General features: G+C 44.5%; 1 pseudogene; it reads right to left on the bottom strand.

Moving 5' to 3' along the window:
- Positions 1-1,058: 1,058 nt before the first annotated feature.
- LOC138356962 (ubiquitin-like modifier-activating enzyme 1) lies at positions 1,059-7,490 on the bottom strand (annotated as a pseudogene).
- Between the last annotated feature and the right edge of the window lie 17,070 nt (positions 7,491-24,560).

Below are 24,560 nucleotides of genomic sequence, written 5' to 3'. Positions count from 1 at the left end.
ATTCAAGACTGATTTACCATTACTCTTGGTTTTTGTGTCCATTGGGGACTCGCTCCCATATATCCGGCCCAACCACAATCACATCCGGACTCTGGTGTCCTCATCTCCCGTCGTGTCGGTGTCTTCCCGCCTCTGAGGTACTTGTCAACACAAGTCCAAGTATTCTTTACCTTTAGATGTATGGTGCTTGCTCGGTTGTAGAGAATACGCAGTAGTTCACTTCAGCAGTTTATTGAGTAAAAGGCAACAGTGTAAGTAGGACCTGCCGAGGTCCTACTTACTCTGGTCTGGTGAGAATGCTGGCTTGCCACCAGAGCGGCTAGTACCAGCTCTCAGTAGGGAATGACCTCAGAGGTCTACTCGACTGTGATTGGATATATCCCAACCGTCATACAATTTGAGTACTAACACCGCTCGAACATGCTACCAAGTCGACGTCCGTTGTCGACAAGCTCTGGCTAGTTAGATAGTTACGTCACCAGTTAACAGACTCACATCGGTGAATTCATCGCTAAAATCTCAGTATTTCTGATTACTCAAAGCCTTGATGGGAGTTGTATATATAATGTATAATGAATATATGTATATACTCTGCTTGTTCTGTAAACACACGGCAACTGCATACTCGGCAAGCACTGTTTTACCAGCCTATGTGTGAGTGGAAACACGGCAACTGCATACTCGGCAAGCACTGTTTTACCAGCCTATGTGTGAGTGGAAACCAATACCGACTGATTATTATCAATACATAATATGGCATAATATGACTGGACCCTTTCTGGAAAGGGGCCAGTCTAAATTAATATAACTTTGCTGGTTTTTCTTTGACAAGTTGAAGTGGAATATACATTTCTCCTGGGGGTACAGCCACTTTATGTGTACACGCTTCGAAGGTCTCTATAATATGGACAACTATTCCTGGCAAATCTTCTATTAATCTAAGCTCATACGGTGTTGTCTCCACTTGAGAGCGACGCTTCTTGGATACTCCATTAATCTTCTTGTCATCTTCAGCAATTCGCTTTCCTAACAACTGGTTGAGTTCCTCAGCTGCTTTCTCATTCTTTGTCGTAGTACTGATTAGTTGGGGCGGGAATAGGTTTGGAGAAGCCAAGGAATGACAGAGCTAAAGTAACAAAACCATTTTTGAAATAACATTCAAGTTCAATAACGTGAAGTTCATTGTGCCCCTGAACCGATTTGATGAGCTCCAAACTCACAAGACCAGATATTAGTGCCGTAGTTGTGGCAATGGGAGCCGGTCGGCCGAGCGGACAGCACACTGGACTTGTGATTCTGTGGTCCCGTGTTCGATCCCGGGCGCCGGCGAGAAACAATGGGCAAAGTTTCTTTCACCCTATGCCCCTGTTACCTAGCAGTAAAATAGGTACCTGGGTGTTAGTCAGCTGTCACGGGCTGCTTCCTGGGGGTGGAGGCCTGGTCGAGGACCGGGCCGCGGAGACACTAAAGCCCCGAAATCATCTCAAGATAACCTCAAGAAGATGGCAGGAATAATCTTGCCTGCAATCATCTTGCTCTTGTGACGATCAGCCGGGTCAATATCATAATTTTCTGCACACAAGTTAGATGCAGCAACAATGAAATCCATGTGGAAGTTAGTATCGCCGTCTTTTCCAAAATCAAGTGGAGTGAGCTTATTAAGAGTACCAAAACTGTTGGCTGGTGGGATAGCTGCTTGAAGATATCAAATTCGCTCACTGTCTATTTGATTACTTTGAGCTTCTGCTTCTGCATCCGTGACGGCAATCTTAACTCCTGATCTAGCAACAAACTTTGGGGATATAAATTTTACTAACAATATCAGAAATAACTTGACGATCAAGTATTTGAGTCCAGCCATAGACCTCTGCTTTCAAGTTAGCAGCTGCAACAATATAGTCGAGATTCAATTCATTATTACCGTTAAAATCGAGAGCATGAGGGTACCTCTTGGGACCAGACCAGAATGGTTCCCCACTTAAAGTGGTTTGATCTTTAGGGAAGTTATAAAGAAGTTGTACTATCTGATTGTGAAATTGTTCAGCAAAGTGTTTGCTGAAGAGTACACAATCCTCAAATGACTGTGGTCGATCGTCTACAAGCGCACGCTTAACACTGTCAAGTGTCTCCATGGGCTGGGAACCAGGTAGCTTCAGTGCTCTTTCCGTAAACTCAGGATCCTGAAGGTACTGAGCTGCATTTTCAGCAGCTTATTGAAACTCTCCTTCAAACATGTCACGTGCCCACTGGAGTGTATGTTCAATGGCATTCGGGAAGTTCTTTAGTGTACAAATAGGAATGGACTTTTCTGGAGGGTCCTATGATGAACCATACGACTCTTATCAAATGTGGTACCACAACTTGAACATTGCCTGTAGTTCCCAAGGTGCCAGACTCTAAAACAGGCTTTCAGACACAGTGTCTGTCCATGTACAATCTAGCTTCTACATTATCAAGAGCATTTGTAACACCATTTAGGGGCTCAAACTGTCATCATACACACTTTCAGTTTCTGGACCAACTCTATTCTGATGGGCAATAATGTTAACCCGTGGATTCATTTTCTTTTTTGCTGCTGCAGCAGTATCTGACTTCGGTTTCTGAACATCCCATGGACGGAAGAGGAATTGCCTGTTCAGATTACTTTTCTCAGTAAGATCCATGTCTGTGACTTCAACCTGACCTCCTTCACCAGCACCAAGTCCCAACATAGCATAGTTTTTTTTTAACAATTCACATCCAATGGTACCAGCACAAACCACAAAGTACTTTTGGCTGCCTAATTTCTTCTGAAACTCCTGCCCAAAGATGGCAATTTAAGTATCATATCTACTACCTGTTTGGGAGCACTCTGTTTCAGTAAGGACAGATAAGTCTTCAGGAATGCATTCGAGAGCATCAAAATAAAGCCATTGTTTAATAGAATTAAATTTACCAGAGCTTGCCTTCATCACCACCTGTGCCACTATGCCACCAATTACAGCATCAATGGGAGCAAAGCCACCAGCAGAAATCTTTGCATATTGTTTGATCAAATCTTTATCTAAATCCTTTACCTTGGCAGGGCTGGCAACATTGATGTCCTTGAATTGATTCAGAAAATCAATTGCATCATCATTACTCCATGGTATAGGTGCTACCCCAATTTTCTTTAACATATGCATGCAGGGTCTGGAAAGCAATGTGAAGCATCCCAGGTCTGTCAAATTTAGCAAAATCATCTATCACAAACTCTAGTACTTCCATAGATGTTTCCATTTGCTTGAAGTTCATTTTCTGTGGCATCTTCATTTGGGTAACGATGCCTGCCCTAATGTAGTCAGAGTACTGGGTGGTGTCATCAATGCTGAAGGTGAAGGGTCCCAATACCTTTATCTTGAGAGGCTTGCAACCATTAAGTTCTGTCATTCCTTGTACTTCAGAAAAAGTTACATAATCTCCATCTTCAAGTCCATGTCGAGATTCGTCCAAGCAAGTGACAACGCTATTTTCCTCTTTCGTTATGCCTGCAACCATTGCAGTAACTCCATTCTCACCATTTTTGTCTTCCACTTCAAAGTTTTCACCAAAATCACAGAAAATCTGACCAAACAAACCCTTTCGTTGAGGCAACGATAAGAGCAGTGTCACTGGCATGATAAGAGCAGTGTCACTGGCATGATAAGAGCAGTGTCACTGGCATGATAAGAGCAGTGTCACTGGCATGATAAGAGCAGTGTCACTGGCATGATAAGAGCAGTGTCACTGGCATGATAAGAGCAGTGTCACTGGCATGATAAGAGCAGTGTCACTGGCATGATAAGAGCAGTGTCACTGGCATGACAAAGTGCGGATACATGCAACTGCTCCTCCAACGTGGAATCTGTAAGAACAACAACACTGTAGTTCTTGAGCACATCTGTAAGGGGGCTAGTGGATGCCGTGATGGGAACACTGTAGTTCTTGAGCACAACATCTGTAAGGGGGCTAGTGGATGCCGTGATGGGAACACTGTAGTTCTTGAGCACATCATGTGTAAGGGGGCTAGTGGATGCCGTGATGGGAACACTGTAGTTCTTGAGCACAACATCTGTAAGGGGGCTAGTGGATGCCGTGATGGGAACACTGTAGTTCTTGAGCACATCATGTGTAAGGGGGCTAGTGGATGCCGTGATGGGAACACTGTAGGTCTTGAGCACATCTGTAAGGGGGCTAGTGGATGCCGTGATGGGAACACTGTAGGTCTTGAGCACATCATGTGTAAGGGGGCTAGTGGATGCCGTGATGGGAACACTGTAGGTCTTGAGCACATCTGTAAGGGGGCTAGTGGATGCCGTGATGGGAACACTGTAGTTCTTGAGCACATCATGTGTAAGGGGGCTAGTGGATGCCGTGATGGGAACACTGTAGTTCTTGAGCACATCTGTAAGGGGGCTAGTGGATGCCGTGATGGGAACACTGTAGTTCTTGAGCACATCATGTGTAAGGGGGCTAGTGGATGCCGTGATGGGAACACTGTAGTTCTTGAGCACATCATGTGTAAGGGGGCTAGTGGATGCCGTGATGGGAACACTGTAGTTCTTGAGCACATCATGTGTAAGGGGGCTAGTGGATGCCGTGATGGGAACACTGTAGTTCTTGAGCACATCATGTGTAAGGGGGCTAGTGGATGCCGTGATGGGAACACTGTAGTTCTTGAGCACAACATCTGTAAGGGGGCTAGTGGATGCCGTGATGGGAACACTGTAGTTCTTGAGCACAACATCTGTAAGGGGGCTAGTGGATGCCGTGATGGGAACACTGTAGTTCTTGAGCACATCATGTGTAAGGGGGCTAGTGGATGCCGTGATGGGAACACTGTAGTTCTTGAGCACAACATCTGTAAGGGGGCTAGTGGATGCCGTGATGGGAACACTGTAGTTCTTGAGCACAACATCTGTAAGGGGGCTAGTGGATGCCGTGATGGGAACACTGTAGGTCTTGAGCACAACATCTGTAAGGGGGCTAGTGGATGCCGTGATGGGAACACTGTAGTTCTTGAGCACATCATGTGTAAGGGGGCTAGTGGATGCCGTGATGGGAACACTGTAGTTCTTGAGCACAACATCTGTAAGGGGGCTAGTGGATGCCGTGATGGGAACACTGTAGTTCTTGAGCACAACATCTGTAAGGGGGCTAGTGGATGCCGTGATGGGAACACTGTAGTTCTTGAGCACATCATGTGTAAGGGGGCTAGTGGATGCCGTGATGGGAACACTGTAGTTCTTGAGCACATCATGTGTAAGGGGGCTAGTGGATGCCGTGATGGGAACACTGTAGTTCTTGAGCACATCATGTGTAAGGGGGCTAGTGGATGCCGTGATGGGAACACTGTAGTTCTTGAGCACATCATGTGTAAGGGGGCTAGTGGATGCCGTGATGGGAACACTGTAGTTCTTGAGCACATCATGTGTAAGGGGGCTAGTGGATGCCGTGATGGGAACACTGTAGGTCTTGAGCACATCATGTGTAAGGGGGCTAGTGGATGCCGTGATGGGAACACTGTAGTTCTTGAGCACATCATGTGTAAGGGGGCTAGTGGATGCCGTGATGGGAACACTGTAGTTCTTGAGCACATCTGTAAGGGGGCTAGTGGATGCCGTGATGGGAACACTGTAGGTCTTGAGCACATCATGTGTAAGGGGGCTAGTGGATGCCGTGATGGGAACACTGTAGGTCTTGAGCACATCATGTGTAAGGGGGCTAGTGGATGCCGTGATGGGAACACTGTAGGTCTTGAGCACATCATCTGTAAGGGGGCTAGTGGATGCAGTGATGGGAACACTGTAGTTCTTGAGCACATCTGTAAGGGGGCTAGTGGATGCCGTGATGGGAACACTGTAGTTCTTGAGCACAACATCTGTAAGGGGGCTAGTGGATGCCGTGATGGGAACACTGTAGTTCTTGAGCACAACATCTGTAAGGGGGCTAGTGGATGCCGTGATGGGAACACTGTAGTTCTTGAGCACAACATCTGTAAGGGGGCTAGTGGATGCCGTGATGGGAACACTGTAGGTCTTGAGCACAACATCTGTAAGGGGGCTAGTGGATGCCGTGATGGGAACACTGTAGGTCTTGAGCACATCTGTAAGGGGGCTAGTGGATGCCGTGATGGGAACACTGTAGTTCTTGAGCACATCTGTAAGGGGGCTAGTGGATGCCGTGATGGGAACACTGTAGGTCTTGAGCACATCTGTAAGGGGGCTAGTGGATGCCGTGATGGGAACACTGTAGTTCTTGAGCACAACATCTGTAAGGGGGCTAGTGGATGCCGTGATGGGAACACTGTAGGTCTTGAGCACAACATCTGTAAGGGGGCTAGTGGATGCCGTGATGGGAACACTGTAGTTCTTGAGCACAACATCTGTAAGGGGGCTAGTGGATGCCGTGATGGGAACACTGTAGTTCTTGAGCACAACATCTGTAAGGGGGCTAGTGGATGCCGTGATGGGAACACTGTAGTTCTTGAGCACAACATCTGTAAGGGGGCTAGTGGATGCCGTGATGGGAACACTGTAGGTCTTGAGCACATCTGTAAGGGGGCTAGTGGATGCCGTGATGGGAACACTGTAGTTCTTGAGCACATCTGTAAGGGGGCTAGTGGATGCCGTGATGGGAACACTGTAGTTCTTGAGCACATCTGTAAGGGGGCTAGTGGATGCCGTGATGGGAACACTGTAGGTCTTGAGCACAACATCTGTAAGGGGGCTAGTGGATGCCGTGATGGGAACACTGTAGTTCTTGAGCACAACATCTGTAAGGGGGCTAGTGGATGCCGTGATGGGAACACTGTAGTTCTTGAGCACAACATCTGTAAGGGGGCTAGTGGATGCCGTGATGGGAACACTGTAGTTCTTGAGCACAACATCTGTAAGGGGGCTAGTGGATGCCGTGATGGGAACACTGTAGTTCTTGAGCACATCATCTGTAAGGGGGCTAGTGGATGCCGTGATGGGAACACTGTAGTTCTTGAGCACAACATCTGTAAGGGGGCTAGTGGATGCCGTGATGGGAACACTGTAGTTCTTGAGCACATCATCTGTAAGGGGGCTAGTGGATGCCGTGATGGGAACACTGTAGTTCTTGAGCACAACATCTGTAAGGGGGCTAGTGGATGCCGTGATGGGAACACTGTAGTTCTTGAGCACAACATCTGTAAGGGGGCTAGTGGATGCCGTGATGGGAACACTGTAGGTCTTGAGCACATCTGTAAGGGGGCTAGTGGATGCCGTGATGGGAACACTGTAGTTCTTGAGCACATCTGTAAGGGGGCTAGTGGATGCCGTGATGGGAACACTGTAGGTCTTGAGCACAACATCTGTAAGGGGGCTAGTGGATGCCGTGATGGGAACACTGTAGTTCTTGAGCACAACATCTGTAAGGGGGCTAGTGGATGCCGTGATGGGAACACTGTAGTTCTTGAGCACAACATCTGTAAGGGGGCTAGTGGATGCCGTGATGGGAACATAGGTGTTTAGATGAAGTGAAGTCACATGAAGTCAATTTCCGCGGGTTCTAGCTGCGATATATGTGCTTGATATATCGCGGCTAGAACCCGCGGAAATTGACATCCTATTAAAAAGTGTTCCCCAAATCCTTAAAAAACAAATGTCAAAGAGTTCATAAGTAACAATGTCATTGACAAAGAAACGAGAGACGGTGTATTGCAGGTGTATTGTCTTGCAGTCAGCTGTGTCACAGAACTTAGAGGGATACCAGGAGTGATACACAGCACGTGTATTGCAGCTGTATTGTCTTGCAGTCAGCTGTATCACAGAACTTAGAGGGATACCAGGAGTGATACACAGCACGTGTATTGCAGCTGTATTGTCTTGCAGTCAGCTGTATCACAGAACTTAGAGGGATACCAGGAGTGATACACAGCACGTGTATTGCAGCTGTATTGTCTTGCAGTCAGCTGTATCACAGAACTTAGAGGGATACCAGGAGTGATACACAGCACGTGTATTGCAGCTGTATTGTCTTGCAGTCAGCTGTGTCACAGAACTTAGAGGGATACCAGGAGTGATACACAGCACGTGTATTGCAGCTGTATTGTCTTGCAGTCAGCTGTATCACAGAACTTAGAGGGATACCAGGAGTGATACACAGCACGTGTATTGCAGCTGTATTGTCTTGCAGTCAGCTGTATCACAGAACTTAGAGGGATACCAGGAGTGATACACAGCACGTGTATTGCAGCTGTATTGTCTTGCAGTCAGCTGTATCACAGAACTTAGAGGGATACCAGGAGTGATACACAGCACGTGTATTGCAGCTGTATTGTCTTGCAGTCAGCTGTGTCACAGAACTTAGAGGGATACCAGGAGTGATACACAGCACGTGTATTGCAGCTGTATTGTCTTGCAGTCAGCTGTGTCACAGAACTTAGAGGGATACCAGGAGTGATACACAGCAGAGCCAACCCTGCAAACACACACCGAAACTGTCTCTATTTTCCGCTTGTTACAACTTGTAATAAAGTTGTTACATCTTGGCTTAACGTGTTTATGACGTATTAGAACGTTGTTACAACTTGCTATATTGGTTGTTATAACTGGTTAGGCGGTGTTAAAACTTGTTCGAACGTTGTACCAACGTCGTAGTTTCGGTGTGTGTTTGGCGGGAAGGGACAGTAACTTACACAAACACACACAAAAGCTTTTGGGGACTAATAATTAAATATAAAGTATTTTCCCTCCACAAACTCCCCCAATACAACGGTGCTTCGTATCCTCAGTTGGAACATAGCATCACTGAGGAAAAGACTTCCTGATCTCCACCACAGAGTGACGACCCAGCCCATTGATGTCGTCTGCCTTCAGGAGTGCAGAGTTCCCACCAGGTCTCCACCCCCTAAATTACCCTCCTTTGTTGTCTATAATCTTAAATTCAGTCACTCTTGTATTTTGTATGTTATGAAGTCCCTCACCAGTCGTGTCAACCGGAGGGCTTCAGTATCATGGCGTGAAGTCCCTTCCTCACCAGTCGTGTCAACCGGAGGGCTTCAGTATCATGGCGTGAAGTCCCTTCCTCACCAGCCGTGTCAACCGGAGGGCTTCAGTATCATGGCGTGAAGTCCCTTCCTCACCAGCCGAGTCAACCGGAGGGCTTCAGTATCATGGCGTGAAGTCCCTTCCTCACCAGTCGTGTCAACCGGAGGGCTTCAGTATCATGGCGTGAAGTCCCTTCCTCACCAGCCGTGTCAACCGGAGGGCTTCAGTATCATGGCGTGAAGTCCCTTCCTCACCAGCCGTGTCAACCGGAGGGCTTCAGTATCATGGTGTGAAGTCCCTTCCTCACCAGCCGTGTCAACCGGAGGGCTTCAGTATCATGGCGTGAAGTCCCTTCCTCACCAGCCGTGTCAACCGGAGGGCTTCAGTATCATGGTGTGAAGTCCCTTCCTCACCAGCCGTGTCAACCGGAGGGCTTCAGTATCATGGCGTGAAGTCCCTTCCTCACCAGCCGTGTCAACCGGAGGGCTTCAGTATCATGGTGTGAAGTCCCTTCCTCACCAGCCGAGTCAACCGGAGGGCTTCAGTATCATGGCGTGAATTCCCTTCCTCACCAGCCGTGTCAACCGGAGGGCTTCAGTATCATGGCGTGAAGTCCCTTCCTCACCAGCCGTGTCAACCGGAGGGCTTCAGTATCATGGCGTGAAGTCCCTTCCTCACCAGCCGTGTCAACCGGAGGGCTTCAGTATCATGGCGTGAGGATCTACGTGGGGGAACTCTGCCCTCAATATCTTTAACGTGTATGCTCCTAGTGATAAGTTTAATTCAACCCGTTCTCGCAAATTTAATAAGTCAATATTGACTTATTAAATATGTGCATAGGTGACATACTTAACATAATAGATACCCCTAAAAAGATTCATAGAAAACACCGACCTTACCTAACCTTGTTAGTATCTTAAGATAAGCATCTTATTGCTTCGTAATTACAATTATTACCTAACCTATAATAGGTTTAATTATGCTGACCTTCCTATCTGTATTCAGACTGAGCCTAATTCGCAGTTCAGTAATCGTAGCGGCTGTAACAAGAGAGCAGTACATAGTACATGAACATCATAACAGCATGAACAGGCCACGTGGAGGATGAACAACCCACAGGCGCCAGTCAGGCGACGGCAGACAATGTAAAAGTTACACCTCTGTACAAGTTAGTCATAGAGTCAGGTCAACGGTCATCGAATCACAAAGAGGTCAGAGTTGATGCCGTCATGGTAATCTTCAGGGATTAACCCCTAAACATCAAATGCAAAACCCTCATGTTCAGCTGAGGAGCAGCAGATCATGGGACAGTCAGTAGAGTGGGCGCAGCCCAGTAGGAAGGTGTGTGTGGACTCGGGGAAGGAACATCATCTCCCGGAAACGGTGGAACAACATACGAGTAAGTACGGCTCTCTTGTACTAAAGCACCTCATTCAGTACTCTTGGCCTCTAGTAGGGAATATAGTTAGGGAGTGTCTTATTTAATTATTTTTAATAAAGTCAGATATTAAGTGTTATTAAATGTGTATTAATGGTTCCTTGCCTAGTGATATTGGGCCTACCGTCCCTTTTGCCCTAGTGACCTAGTGCTCTTAATTATTCAGTACTCCTCCCCCCGTTCGTCTTCCGTGTTGAGGTGTTAGTATTGGTGTGTCCCGCCTTATTCTTGTGTACCCTATAGTTCCCAAGTGGTCAGGATTATTCGAGTGTCAGGCCAGGATCCTTGTACCGTTCAATTGTTCCCTACACCTGTCCTGGTAGGTTATTCCATCTGCAAGACCTACGAATCTCACTCCGGTCCCCTGTCCGGTAACTCAGGGTGGTGGCAGCGCCACTCGGTAACTCATACGATAGGCTGTGACTACGATTATCTCTATCTTTCTGTCTCACTCTCCCTCACTAGTGTCTCACTCTCCCTCGCCCTCACTCGCTCTCGTTCTCCCTCCCTTGCTCTCGTTCTCGCTCTCTCCTCTCTCTCTCCTCATTCTCTGCCTCCCTCTTCCTCTCTCTCTCTCTCCTCATTCTCTGCCTCCCTCTTCCTCTCTCTCTCTCTCCTCATTCTCTGCCTCCCTCTTCCTCTCTCTCTCTCTCCTTCCTCTGTGTACTGGTTTACGTCTTCGTATGACGGCCCGAGTGTTAACATCTTACATGATCGGTATAGCATCTGTTATTACCATAGAAAGAGCGGAGATTGCACGGTTAGCTCAGTGGTAGTAGCGGGGTGCGCGGTCGAGATAGATAAAAGGCGAGATATTACAATGTGATTTATTACACGGCAACCAACTGTTGTCACTATTAGGTAGCCACGATGATGCACAGATTGTGGGTGACCTTGAACCGACGCATATCTACAGGGGTATTCTTGATCTATGTCTCTGTGTCAACGTCTCCCACACCGTGTGCGCCTCGTCAATAGTGCCAGATATGGCGTCTGATCATCTGGCCATATTAGCCACTGTAAACATTGGAAGCTCTATCATCACCATCAACAGTAAAAAGAACCATAAGAAATATTGAGAAAATTCGTGTTAGAATTATTAATCTTACTTTTTCGGTCATATTTAATAATATATGTCTACAGGAAAGACTGTTACCAAAATATACTAATATATATATATATATATATATATATATATATATATATATATATATATATATATATATATATATATATATATATATATATATATGCGAACAAGCCTGAATGGTCCCCAGGACTATATGCAACTGAAAACTCATACCTCAGAAGTGACTCGAATCCATACTGCCAGAAGCAACGCAACTGGTGTGTACAGGACACCTTAATCCACTCGATCATCACGACCGAACAATAAGGAGGTGATAGCCGAAGCTATTTGAACCCCCCCCCCCCGCCGGCACTCGGATGGTAATCTCGGATGAGTGCCGGCGGGGGGGGGGGGTTCAAATAGCTTCTGCTATCACCTCCTTATTGTCCGGTCGTGATGGTCGAGTGGATTAAGGTGTCCTGTACACACCAGTTGCGTTGCTCCTGGCAGTATGGGTTCGAGTCACTTATATGGTGTGAGTTTTCATATATATATATATATATATATATATATATATATATATATATATATATATATATATATATATATATATATATATATATAAGGCACAACTCTCCTAAACACGAGAGTTAAGTATACAACTTTAGAACACTTTCCCACCAGGAGACTCGAACCCTAGCCAGCACAGAAGCCTTCCAGCAACTGGCATAACAGGTACGCCTTAACCCGCTCCACCACCCGCTCAGACCCCTAAAGAGATGGTAATTTCGGAGTATTTAAATACACCAAAGATCACCACCTCCCAAGAGCACTAGAGCAAGTGAGGGGTCATTTAGACGTTAATTTCATCAAGTCCCTGTTAATATGGGAAGACACAGTGTCTATGCTTAAGGCACAACTCTCCTAAACACGAGAGTTAAGTATACAACTTTAGAACACTTTCCCACCAGGAGACTCGAACCCTAGCCAGCACAGAAGCCTTCCAGCAACTGGCATAACAGGTACGCCTTAACCCGCTCCACCACCCGCTCAGACCCCTAAAGAGATGGTAATTTCGGAGTATTTAAATACACCAAAGATCACCACCTCCCAAGAGCACTAGAGCAAGTGAGGGGTCATTTAGACGTTAATTTCATCAAGTCCCTGTTAATATGGGAAGACACAGTGTCTATGCTTAAGGCACAACTCTCCTAAACACGAGAGTTAAGTATACAACTTTAGAACACTTTCCCACCAGGAGACTCGAACTCTAGCCAGCACAGAAGCCTTCCAGCAACTGGCATAACAGGTACGCCTTAACCCGGTGTATTTAAATACTCCGAAAATACCATCTCTTTAGGGGTCTCAGCAGGTGGTGGAGTGGGTTAAGGCGTACCTGTTATGCCAGTTGCTGGAAGGCTTCTGTGCTGGCTAGGGTTCGAGTCTCCTGGTGGGAAAGTGTTCTAAAGTTGTATATATATATATATATATATATATATATATATATATATATATATATATATATATATATATATATATATATATAATATATATATATATATATTGTGGGGCGTACTCCCTACTACCAAGACCTTACCCCAGCAGAGACCGTAAACATCACCAGGACCAAGACCTTACCCCAGCAGAGACCGTAAACATCATCAGGACCAAGACCTTACCCCAGCAGAGACCGTAAACATCACCAGGACCAAGACCTTACCCCAGCAGAGACCGTAAACACCACCAGGACCAAGACCTTACCCCAGCAGAGACCGTAAACATCATCAGGACCAAGACCTTACCCCAGCAGAGACCGTAAACATCACCAGGACCAAGACCTTACCCCAGCAGAGACCGTAAACATCATCAGGACCAAGACCTTACCCCAGCAGAGACCGTAAACACCACCAGGACCAAGACCTTACCCCAGCAGAGACCGTAAACACCACCAGGACCAAGACCTTACCCCAGCAGAGACCGTAAACATCATCAGGACCAAGACCGTCACCTCCATGTTGACGTGTCCTCGGCGGGAGCTGGTCGTTGTGGCGGCGATGGTGTGGCCTGTGTGAGAAAACTTACTGCAGCTTAAATTTGTTGTCAAACAGCAATTATATCAATTATTTATATTTCTCCAAGTCATTTTATCACTAAAGTTTAATGATCTTTGCATCAAACAGCAGCTGATAATCACTCGCTTTCACTAAAAACATTGCAGAGTTGTTTCTGCTGTGGATAGCGCACCCAGACATAGAAGAAACATTATACATCAAACACACTCTCATGTAATTATCAACTGTCAGCATACACCCAGGTACGTCCCACTATCAACAAGCCTAAAAGAAAGAACTGGAAGTGCACAACCCCCAACCTACTGCTTCAGCCAACCAATGAGAATACACGACCACATTAAGGGCTCTTTTAAAAGCGTAACTTCCTCTTATTAACCCCTCATGAGAAATATATATATATATATATATATATATATATATATATATATATATATATATATATATATATGTCGTACCTAGTAGCCAGAACTCACTTCTCAGCCTACTATTCAAGGCCCGATTTGCCTAATAAGCCAAGTTTTCCTGAATTAATATATTTACTATAATTTTTTTCTTATGAAATGATAAAGCAACCCTTTTCTCTATGTATGAGGTCAATTTTTTTTTATTGGAGTTAAAATTAACGTAGATATATGACCGAACCTAACCAACCCTACCTAACCTAACCTAACCTATATTTATAGGTAAGGTTAGGTTAGGTAGCCAAAAAAAGCTAGGTTAGGTTAGGTTAGGTAGGTTAGGTAGACGAAAAAACATTAATTCATGAAAACTTGGCTTATTAGGCAAATTGGGCCTTGAATAGTAGGCTGAGAAGTGCGTTCTGGCTATTAGGTACGACATATATATATATATATATATATATATATATATATATATATATATATATATATATATATATATAACTTTAGAACACTTTCCCACCAGGAGACTCGAAATTTTCGAGTCTCCTGGTGGGAAAGTGTTCTAAAGTTGTATACTTGACTCTCGTGTTTAGGAGAGTTGTGCCTTATATATATATATATATATATATATATTTTTCCCCGTGTTTCTCCTTTTGCATTGACTTCATTTGCCTCTGAGGAAGATAAGTTGTACCTTTGCAAAACCTGTCAAGATGGGTAAAATAATGTATCGTGTTTTACTTTTCAACATTTCTCTCCAGTGAAAAGCATATGAAATATAGACAAGATTTGTGCTAGAAAATCACCATTTTTAAATCCTAGCTCAGTGAAGTAACTATGGGTATTTGTGGTAACAAGGAAACGTTTGTCACACACTAATATGTGTCATCATAATGTTTGTCACACACTAATATGTGTCATCATAATGTTTGTCACACACTAATATGTGTCATCATAATGTTTGTCACACACTAATATGTGTCATCATAATGTTTGTCACACACTAATATGTGTCATCATAATGTTTGTCACACACTAATATGTGTCATCATAATGTTTGTCACACACTAATATGTGTCATCATAATGTTTGTCACACACTAATATGTGTCATCATAATGTTTGTCACACACTAATATGTGTCATCATAATGTTTGTCACACACTAATATGTGTCATCATAATGTTTGTCACACACTAATATGTGTCATCATAATGTTTGTCACACACTAATATGTGTCATCATAAAAAATAATAAATATATTGAGAAAATTACCCTCGTCCTCTCTGATAAACCTAAGGTCCAAACCCTCACTAGGATTACTTGCTACTGAAACGACAACGAAGGTAAACGGATTAGTTGAATCTGTTTACCTGCAGACCCTTAAGATTCGACAGAATCTGTTGGATCTTCAGGATCTTGAGCGAAGAATTAGGGGGTGACATAATAGACGTGTATAAGTGGATGAACGGGCATAACAAAGGGATAACTATAGGGGATTAAAAAGTATCAACACAAGACAGAACACGAAACAATGGGTATAAATGGGATACGTTTAGATTTAGGAAAGACCTGGGTAAATACTGGTTTGGTAACAGGGTTGTTGATTTGTGGAACCAATTACAGGGCCTCGTAGCCTGGTGGATAGCGCGCAGGACTCGTAATTCTGTGGCGCGGGTTCGATTCCCGCACGAGGCAGAAACAAATGGGCAAAGTTTCTTTCACCCTGAATGCCCGTTACCTAGCAGTAAATAGGTACCTGGGAGTTAGTCAGCTTTCACGGGCTGCTTCCTGGGGGTGGAGGCCTGGTCTAGGACCGGGCCGCGGGGACACTAAAGCCCCGAAATCAACTCAAGATAACCTCAAGATAACCCCGTAATGTGGTGGTGTATGATTGCATGATAAGATGAAGTATGAAATTCAAGCAAGAAACATCAAATCAGCATATAGAGTTGGCACTAAATCATCTGGTGCACAGAACAGAAGAATTCGTGTGAAGTTAGATTGCTGCTCCCGCAAGTCAGATCTTATCAGAGCTGCAGTCTCTAGTAAAACCTCTGTTTATGTGAATGAATGTCTGACCAGGAACAGGCAAAGTCTTTTCTTTCAACGGTGTGAAGTCCGTAAAAATTCCATTGGGTCAATCAATGTAAAAATTGGGTCAATCAATGTAAAAATTGGGTCAATCAATGTAAAAATTGGGTCAATCAATGTAAAAATTCCATTGGGTCAATCAATGTAAAAATTGGGTCAATCAATGTAAAAATTGGATCAATCAATGTAAAAATTGGGTCAATCAATGTAAAAATTCCATTGGGTCAATCGATTGGGTCAATCAATGTAAAAATTGGGTCAATCAATGTAAAAATTGGGTCAGTCAATGTAAAAATTGCATTGGGTCAATCAAACATTGTTTTGTGAGAGATGGCACAATTCCAGCTAAAAAAAGACTGACACTGGGAAAACCTATGAAATAACCAGCGAGACGTACCTCAGGTCTTTCCTCGAAGACTGGGATAACAGCTGAAGAGCCAGAATATAAATTATAGTTTCATGTAAACACCAAAGTGTACTATAGTTCTGCCTGTCCTTTCAAAAGGTTTTAAAATTTGATATTTTATTTTGTCTTTTTGTTATTGTTTTTCTCTTGTTTAACTCACCATTTTATATTAGGGGTTATATATATATATTGGTTAGGGGCCTCGTAGCCTGGTGGATAGCGCGCAGGACTCGTAATTCTGTGGCGCGGGTTCGATTCCCGCACGAGGCAGAAACAAATGGGCAAAGTTTCTTTCACCCTGAATGCCCCTGTTACCTAGCAGTAAATAGGTACCTGGGTGTTAGTCAGCTGTCACGGGCTGCTTCCTGGGGGTGGAGGCCTGGTCGAGGACCGGGCCGCGGGGACACTAAAGCCCCGAAATCATCTCAAGATAACCTCAAGATATTGTTCATTTCTTCATTTGTCACTTACTGTATTGTTATTGGCTATCACTGTCTCAATACAGTGATCTTCATTTCACTGTACTTCTTCCTATTATGTGTATTTCCATTTTTTCTTCTTTACTATAATTATTTTATATTCGGTCCAAGGAGTGCCGGATCAACCGGGCTGTGGTGGGTATGTGGGCCTGCGGGCCGCTCCAAGCAACAGCCTGGTGGACCAAACTCTCACAAGTCAAGCCTAGCCTCGGGCCGGGCTTGGGGAGTAGAACAACTCCCAGAACCCCATCAACCAGGTATATGTGGGCCTGCGGGCCGCTCCAAGCAACAGCCTGGTGGACCAGACTCTCACAAGTCAAGCCTGGCCTCGGGCCGGGCTTGAGGAGTAGAAGAACTCCCAGAACCCCATCAACCAGGTATATGTGGGCCTGCGGGCCGCTCCAAGCAACAGCCTGGTGGACCAAACTCTCACAAGTCAAGCCTGGCCTCGGGTCGGGCTTGGGGAGTAGAAGAACTCCCAGAACCCCATCAACCAGGTATATGTGGGCTTGCGGGCCGCTCCAAGCAACAGCCTAGTGGACCAAACTCTCACAAGTCAAGCCTGGCCTCGGGTCGGGCTTGAGGAGTAGAAGAACTCCCAGAACCCCATCAACCAGGTATATGTGGGCTTGCGGGCCGCTCCAAGCAACAGCCTGGTGGACCAAACTCTCACAAGTCAAGCCTGGCCTCGGGCCGGGCTTGGGGAGTAGAAGAACTCCCAGAACCCCATCAACCAGGTATCAACCAGGTCCAGGACGGACCGAAACGTCGTCGTCCCTTCACTTTCTAGTGTGTGGTCTGGTCAACATACTTCAGCCACGTTATTGTGACTCATCGCCTGCAATTATTTTATATATTTTGCAGATTTCGTATACTACTACTACTCTGTAACTGCTTACCTAATTGTACCTTGACTCCACTTGCATCCACATGCAAGCTAATATTGATCCTGAACTAAATCTACTGTCACAAATTTACAGTAACCAGCATATTGATCGTCACTACCGCAGGTATCAACCCGTTCTCGCAAATTTAATAAGTCAATATTGACTTATTAAATATGTGCATAGGTGACATACTTAACATAATAGATACCCTTAAAAAGATTCATAGAAAACACCGACCTTACCTAACCTACTTAGTACCTTAAGATAAGCATCTTATTGCTTCGTAATTACAATTATTACCTAACCTATAATAGGTATAGGTTAAGTAATAATTGTAATTACGAAGCAATAAGATGCTTATCTTAAGATACTAACAAGGTTAGGTAAGGTCGGTGTTTTCTATGAATCTTTTAAAGGGTATCTATTATGTTTAGTATATCACCTATGCACGTAGTTAATAAGTCAATATTGACTTAACGAATATGCGAGAACGGGTTGCAGGTATTACACAGCACACCAGGCAAAAAACAGACTCCAAAACAACACTTGCTTATCAGTGTCCAACATTGCTTATCAGTGTCCAACATTAATGTCAGATCACTTGGTAAACATTTTGATGACATAAATGCACTACTCAAAGCACTAGGTACTTAACTATCGTTCACTTATCTAACAGAAACCTGGTTAATTAAAGACTATACCCAACTCTACAACTTAGCTGGTTATAAAGCCATTCACAACCGTAGGGCCTTACAAAAAATGATGTGGCACAGCTGGATATTACCAAGATACCTTCATCTGCAATAGTGTCATTAGTGAAAGAGATGACTACTGTGAATATACCTTTGTTCAATTCTCGATTAAATCCCATAACTCCTCCTTGACTATAGGAGCCATCTGTAGATTTCCTAACACAAACATAGCTGCATTCTCAGATAACCTAAGGAATCTTATCATAAACAACAACCTCAACAAAAATCACATCATTCTGGGAGGAGACTTCAATATTAACCTGTGTCAACAAAATAGCCCTCAAGTCGACTATTTCCTAAACAGCATGAACTCCTGTATGCTAATCCTCACAATCACCAGGCCCACCTGAATCACTCAAACATCTGCTACTACATTAGATAATTTATGGACCAACATAACAGCTCCCCTGGCATCAGGTATAATCACTGACAGGACAACTGACCACTATCCTACCTTCCTCGTAGTGAACATGTCCATAACACCACCAGCTAACAAGGTACTTACCTTTAGGTTACACAAGTGAAGCAGCAATAGGCAATCTCACAAATGCACTCCACAATATAAACTGAGAATCTGAATTTAATAATACACAGGATATAAATTCAATAACTAACTTCTTCCTTTCCAAAATTCTAAGCCTTTACAATACTTATTGTCCTCTCCTCACCAAGCAAGTAACCGGCAAATGGTTAAACAATCCCTGGCTCACAAATGGCATACTCAAAATAATCGACAAGAAACGTGAATATGAAAAAAAAAACTTAGGATTGGCATAGTTGCAAAAGATGTAATTAAAAGGTACTCGTCAGTGCTTACCAGTATAATAAGAAAAAGAAAACTTTCCAACTATGAGAGTAGATTAAAAGATGCAAAATGCAACATGAAAAGCACATGGAGAGCCATCTCTAACATCCTAGGAGCTAAACAACACTCACATAACCAGATAAAACTCTCCAAGGATGGTTATACACCTGTAATAGATCTTAAAACAGCAACTGAATTTAATAGTTTATTTTCATCGGTTGGTGCTAACCTTGCCAGAAAAATCCGACAGACTCAGACACATGTTACCACACATCTTTCAGGCAGCTACCCGAACTCTCTTCTCCTATTATCAATCAGCCCGACAGAAGTTGTGTCCATCATTCACTCAATAAAAACCAAAGCTGGGAACATTAGTGAAAAACTATCCATTGTACACAAGAGTGCCTCTCATGCCCTTGCGCCTCCCATAGCTCTGCTGTTCAACAAATCTCTAGAGTGTCATACCTTCCCTGATATCCTTGAAAAACAAGAGTAATGCTAGTTCATAAAGGAGGCAATCCAGCAGACATAAACAATTATAGACCAATATCAAACCTACCCATACTATCAAAATTATTTGAAAAATTATTTACAAACAGCTCTACTCCTATCTCGTAAAATTCAGCATACTAAGTCCCTGTCAGTTTGGCTTCCGCTCCCAAAAGAGTACCAATGATGCCATTGTTAGTCTGCTTGACTTAATCTATTCAGCCCTTGACAAAAATGAGTTTCCGACTGGACTCTTCATTGACCTGAGAAAGGCCTTTGATACTTTTATCCATAAGTATCTCTTACTTAAACTCCACCGTTATGGAATCCAAGGCCTTGCCCTGAACTATATCCGATCCTATCTTAGTGACAGATACTAATTTTTATTTTTTTTTATTTGAGATATATACAAGAGTTGTTACATTCTTGTACAGCCACTAGTACGCGTAGCGTTTCGGGCAAGTCCTTAATCCTATGGTCCCTGGAATACGATCCCCTGCCGCGAAGAATCGTTTTTTCATCCAAGTACACATTTTACTGTTGCGTTAAACAGAGGCTACAGTTAAGGAATTGCGCCCAGTAAATCCTCCCCGGCCAGGATACGAACCCATGACATAGCGCTCGCGGAACGCCAGGCGAGTGTCTTACCACTACACCACGGAGACTGGTGTAGTGGTAAGTGTAGTGTAGTGTAGTTAATATGTTGTCATCAATGATATAACCTCTCCCACTCTACCATTAACCGAGGGAGTGCCACAGGGCAGCATTCTAGGACCTCTCCTATTTCTTATATACATCAATGATCTGCCAAATGTGTCTAACATTCTTACACCTATATTATTTGCAGACGATACTACCCTCATCTACTCAGATCCCAACCCACACACACATTAAATAATGTTGTAAACAATGAACTAAAAAAAGTTCACTTATGGATGTCAACCAACAAACACACACTAAACATAGAAAAGATCTACTACATCTTATTTAGAAGCAAATCAAGAACTGTAATTCAACTTCAGATAGACAATGTTAACATCAGTAAAAAAAATGATGGAAAGTTCCTTGGCCTATACTTAGGCAAGAGACTCATCTTGATCACCTACATACAACACATAACCAAGAAAGTATCAAAAACAGTTGGTATACTCTCTAAAATCAGATATCATGCTCCTCAAAGGGCCTCGTAGCCTGGTGGATAGCGCGCAGGACTCGTAATTCTGTGGCGCGGGTTCGATTCCCGCACGAGGCAGAAACAAATGGGCAAAGTTTCTTTCACCCTGAATGCCCCTGTTACCTAGCAGTAAATAGGTTCCTGGGAGTTAGTCAGCTGTCACGGGCTGCTTCCTGGGGGTGGAGGCCTGGTCGAGGACCGGGCCGCGGGGACACTAAAAGCCCCGAAATCATCTCAAGATAACCTCAAGATAACCTCCCCACTTTGCTCTCCTCTCACTATACTACGCGCTAACCTATTCCTATCTTTCACATGGTGGATGGGGGTTCAACCTCTGCTAACCACCTCAAGCCCATCATCACATAGCAAAAATCTACTATCAGAACAATAAAAAAACTCTGCTTTCAGACAACACTCAGCCCCCCTGTTTAAATCCCTAAATATACTAAACATAACCTCACTCCACACATTCTCTTGTGCCAATTACATTTACAAAACCCTGTTCTTAAGTGCAAACCCTGTTCTAAAACTCTTCCTGGACAGATGTAATAGAACACATTCTCACCACACCAGAAATAAATATCTCTTTGATATCCCCAGAGCCAAACTTAATCTGTGTAAACACTCTATGAAAATAAAGGGACCTGGTTTATGGAATTCATTCCCTAACGAATTAAAAAGCTGTCGAACTTTTACCTTATTCAAAAATAAAACCAAAAAGTAGTTAATTTCATCTTCATAGTTTCCTACCTGGTGCTTGAAACTCGCACGTATCTAGTGCTTCCCTATTCCCCAATATATGCACCTATGCCATACAGCTTTACCATTGTAATCATTGTTATTATCTTATATCATGTTATACACATAGCTTACTACATTATACCTTGCAGTAATCCTCAAATTATGCTACAATGTATGTATGGATAACCCTTAAATTTACTTTAATGTGCCTACTGATCCTGTCAAATTTCATACACAATGTATTTTGTATACTTTCTTAAAATACATTTTTATACTTACAATGTATTTTTTTATATACTTTCTTTAAATGTATCTGTAAACCTTTTCTTAACTTTGCTAGAAATTACCTTCCTAAAATTATATGTTAGAATAAGGATCTGCCAGAAACGCTATGCGTGCTAGTGGCTTTACAAGAATGTAAAACTTCAATGCTCTGTACTCTCATAAACCCAATGTATCTAATTGTAAATACACAAATAAATTGGTTCAAACATGGGTTGGACATGTATATGATTGGGATTGGGTGGTTCTAAATAGGAGCTGCCTGGTATGGGCCAATAGGCCTTCTGCAGTTACCTTTGTTCTTATGTTCTTATCTGAACTTCAACTGACGACAGCTACTAGTCAATGCATGTCTGTGAACTTGTTGCTTCAATAAGGCTACCTGGCTGTTGGGTCACTGTTCACCTGTGTGTTCTTGCCAACCTGTCCTCCTACAGCCTGTCCTCCTACAGCCTGTCCTCCTATAACCTGTCCTCCTACAACCTGTCCTCCTACAACCTGTCATCCTACAACTTGTCCTCCTACAACCTGTCCTCCTACAACCTGTCCTCCTACAACCTGTCCTCCTACAGCTTGTCCTCCTACAGCCTGTCCTCCTATAGCCTGTCCTCCTACAACCTGTCATCCTACAACCTGTCCTCCTACAACCTGTCCTCCTACAACCTGTCCTCCTACAACTTGTCCTCCTACAACCTGTCCTCCTACAGCCTGTCCTCTTACAGCCTATCCTCCTACAGCTTGTCCTCCTACAACTTGTCCTCCTACAACCTGTCCTCCTACAACCTGTCCTCCTACAACCTGTCCTCCTACAACCTGTCCTCCTACAACCTGTCCTATAACCTGTCCTCCTACAGCCTGTCCTCCTACAACCTGTCCTCCTATAACCTGTCCTCCTACAGCCTGTCCTCGTACAACCTGTCCTCCTATAACCTGTCCTCCTACAACCTGTCCTCCTACAACCTGTCTTCCTACAACCTGTCCTCCTACAACCTGTCCTCCTACAACCTGTCCTCCTACAACCTGTCATCCTACAACCTGTCCTCCTACAACCTGTCCTCCTACAGCCTGTCCTCCTACAGCCTGTCCTCCTACAGCCTGTCCTCCTACAACCTGTCCTCCTATAACCTGTCCTCCTACAACTTGTCCTCCTACAACCTGTCCTCCTATAACCTGTCCTCCTACAGCCTGTCCTCTTACAGCCTGTCCTCCTACAACTTATCCTCCTACAACCTGTCCTCCTACAGCTTGTCCTCCTACAGCCTGTCCTCCTACAGCTTGTCCTCCTACAACTTGTCCTCCTACAACCTGTCCTACAACCTGTCCTCCTACAACCTGTCCTCCTACAACCTGTCCTCCTACAACTTGTCCTCCTACAACCTGTCCTCCTACAACCTGTCCTCCTACAGCCTGTCCTCTTACAGCCTGTCCTCCTACAGCTTGTCCTCCTACAGCTTGTCCTCCTACAACTTGTCCTCCTACAACCTGTCCTCCTACAACCTGTCTTCCTACAACCTGTCCTCCTACAACCTGTCCTACAACCTGTCCTCCTACAACCTGTCCTCCTACAACCTGTCCTCCTATAACCTGTCCTCCTACAGCCTGTCCTCGTACAACCTGTCCTCCTATAACCTGTCCTCCTACAACCTGTCCTCCTACAACCTGTCTTCCTACAACCTGTCCTCCTACAACCTGTCCTCCTACAACCTGTCCTCCTACAACCTGTCCTCCTACAACCTGTCATCCTACAACTTGTCCTCCTACAACCTGTCCTCCTACAACCTGTCCTCCTACAGCCTGTCCTCCTACAGCCTGTCCTCCTACAGCCTGTCCTCCTACAACCTGTCCTCCTATAACCTGTCCTCCTACAACTTGTCCTCCTACAACCTGTCCTCCTATAACCTGTCCTCCTACAGCCTGTCCTCTTACAGCCTGTCCTCCTACAACTTATCCTCCTACAACCTGTCCTCCTACAGCTTGTCCTCCTACAACCTGTCCTCCTACAGCTTGTCCTCCTACAACCTGTCCTCCTACAACCTGTCCTCCTACAACCTGTCCTCCTACAACCTGTCCTCCTACAACTTATCCTCCTACAATCTGTCCTCCTACAACCCGTCTTCCTACAACTTGTCCTCCTACAACCCGTCCTCCTACAACCCGTCCTCCTACAACCTGTCCTCCTACAACCTGTCCTCCTACAACCTGTCCTCCTACAACTTATCCTCCTACAACCTGTCCTCCTACATCCTGTCCTCCTACAACCTCTCCTCTTACAACCTGTCCTCCTACAGCCTGTCCTCCTACAACCTGTCCTCCTACGACTTATCCTCCTACAACCTGTCCTACAACCTGTCCTCTTACAACCTGTCCTCCCACAACCTGTCCTACAACTTATCCTCCTACAACCTGTCCTCCTACAACCTGTCCTCCTACAACCTGTCCTCTTACAACCTGTCCTCCT

Source organism: Procambarus clarkii, chromosome 75, assembly GCF_040958095.1.
Source record: "Procambarus clarkii isolate CNS0578487 chromosome 75, FALCON_Pclarkii_2.0, whole genome shotgun sequence".
NCBI lineage: Eukaryota > Metazoa > Arthropoda > Malacostraca > Decapoda > Cambaridae > Procambarus > Procambarus clarkii.
The sequence above is the reverse complement of the archived record's forward strand: the minus strand, read 5'-3'. Positions and strand labels throughout refer to the sequence as shown.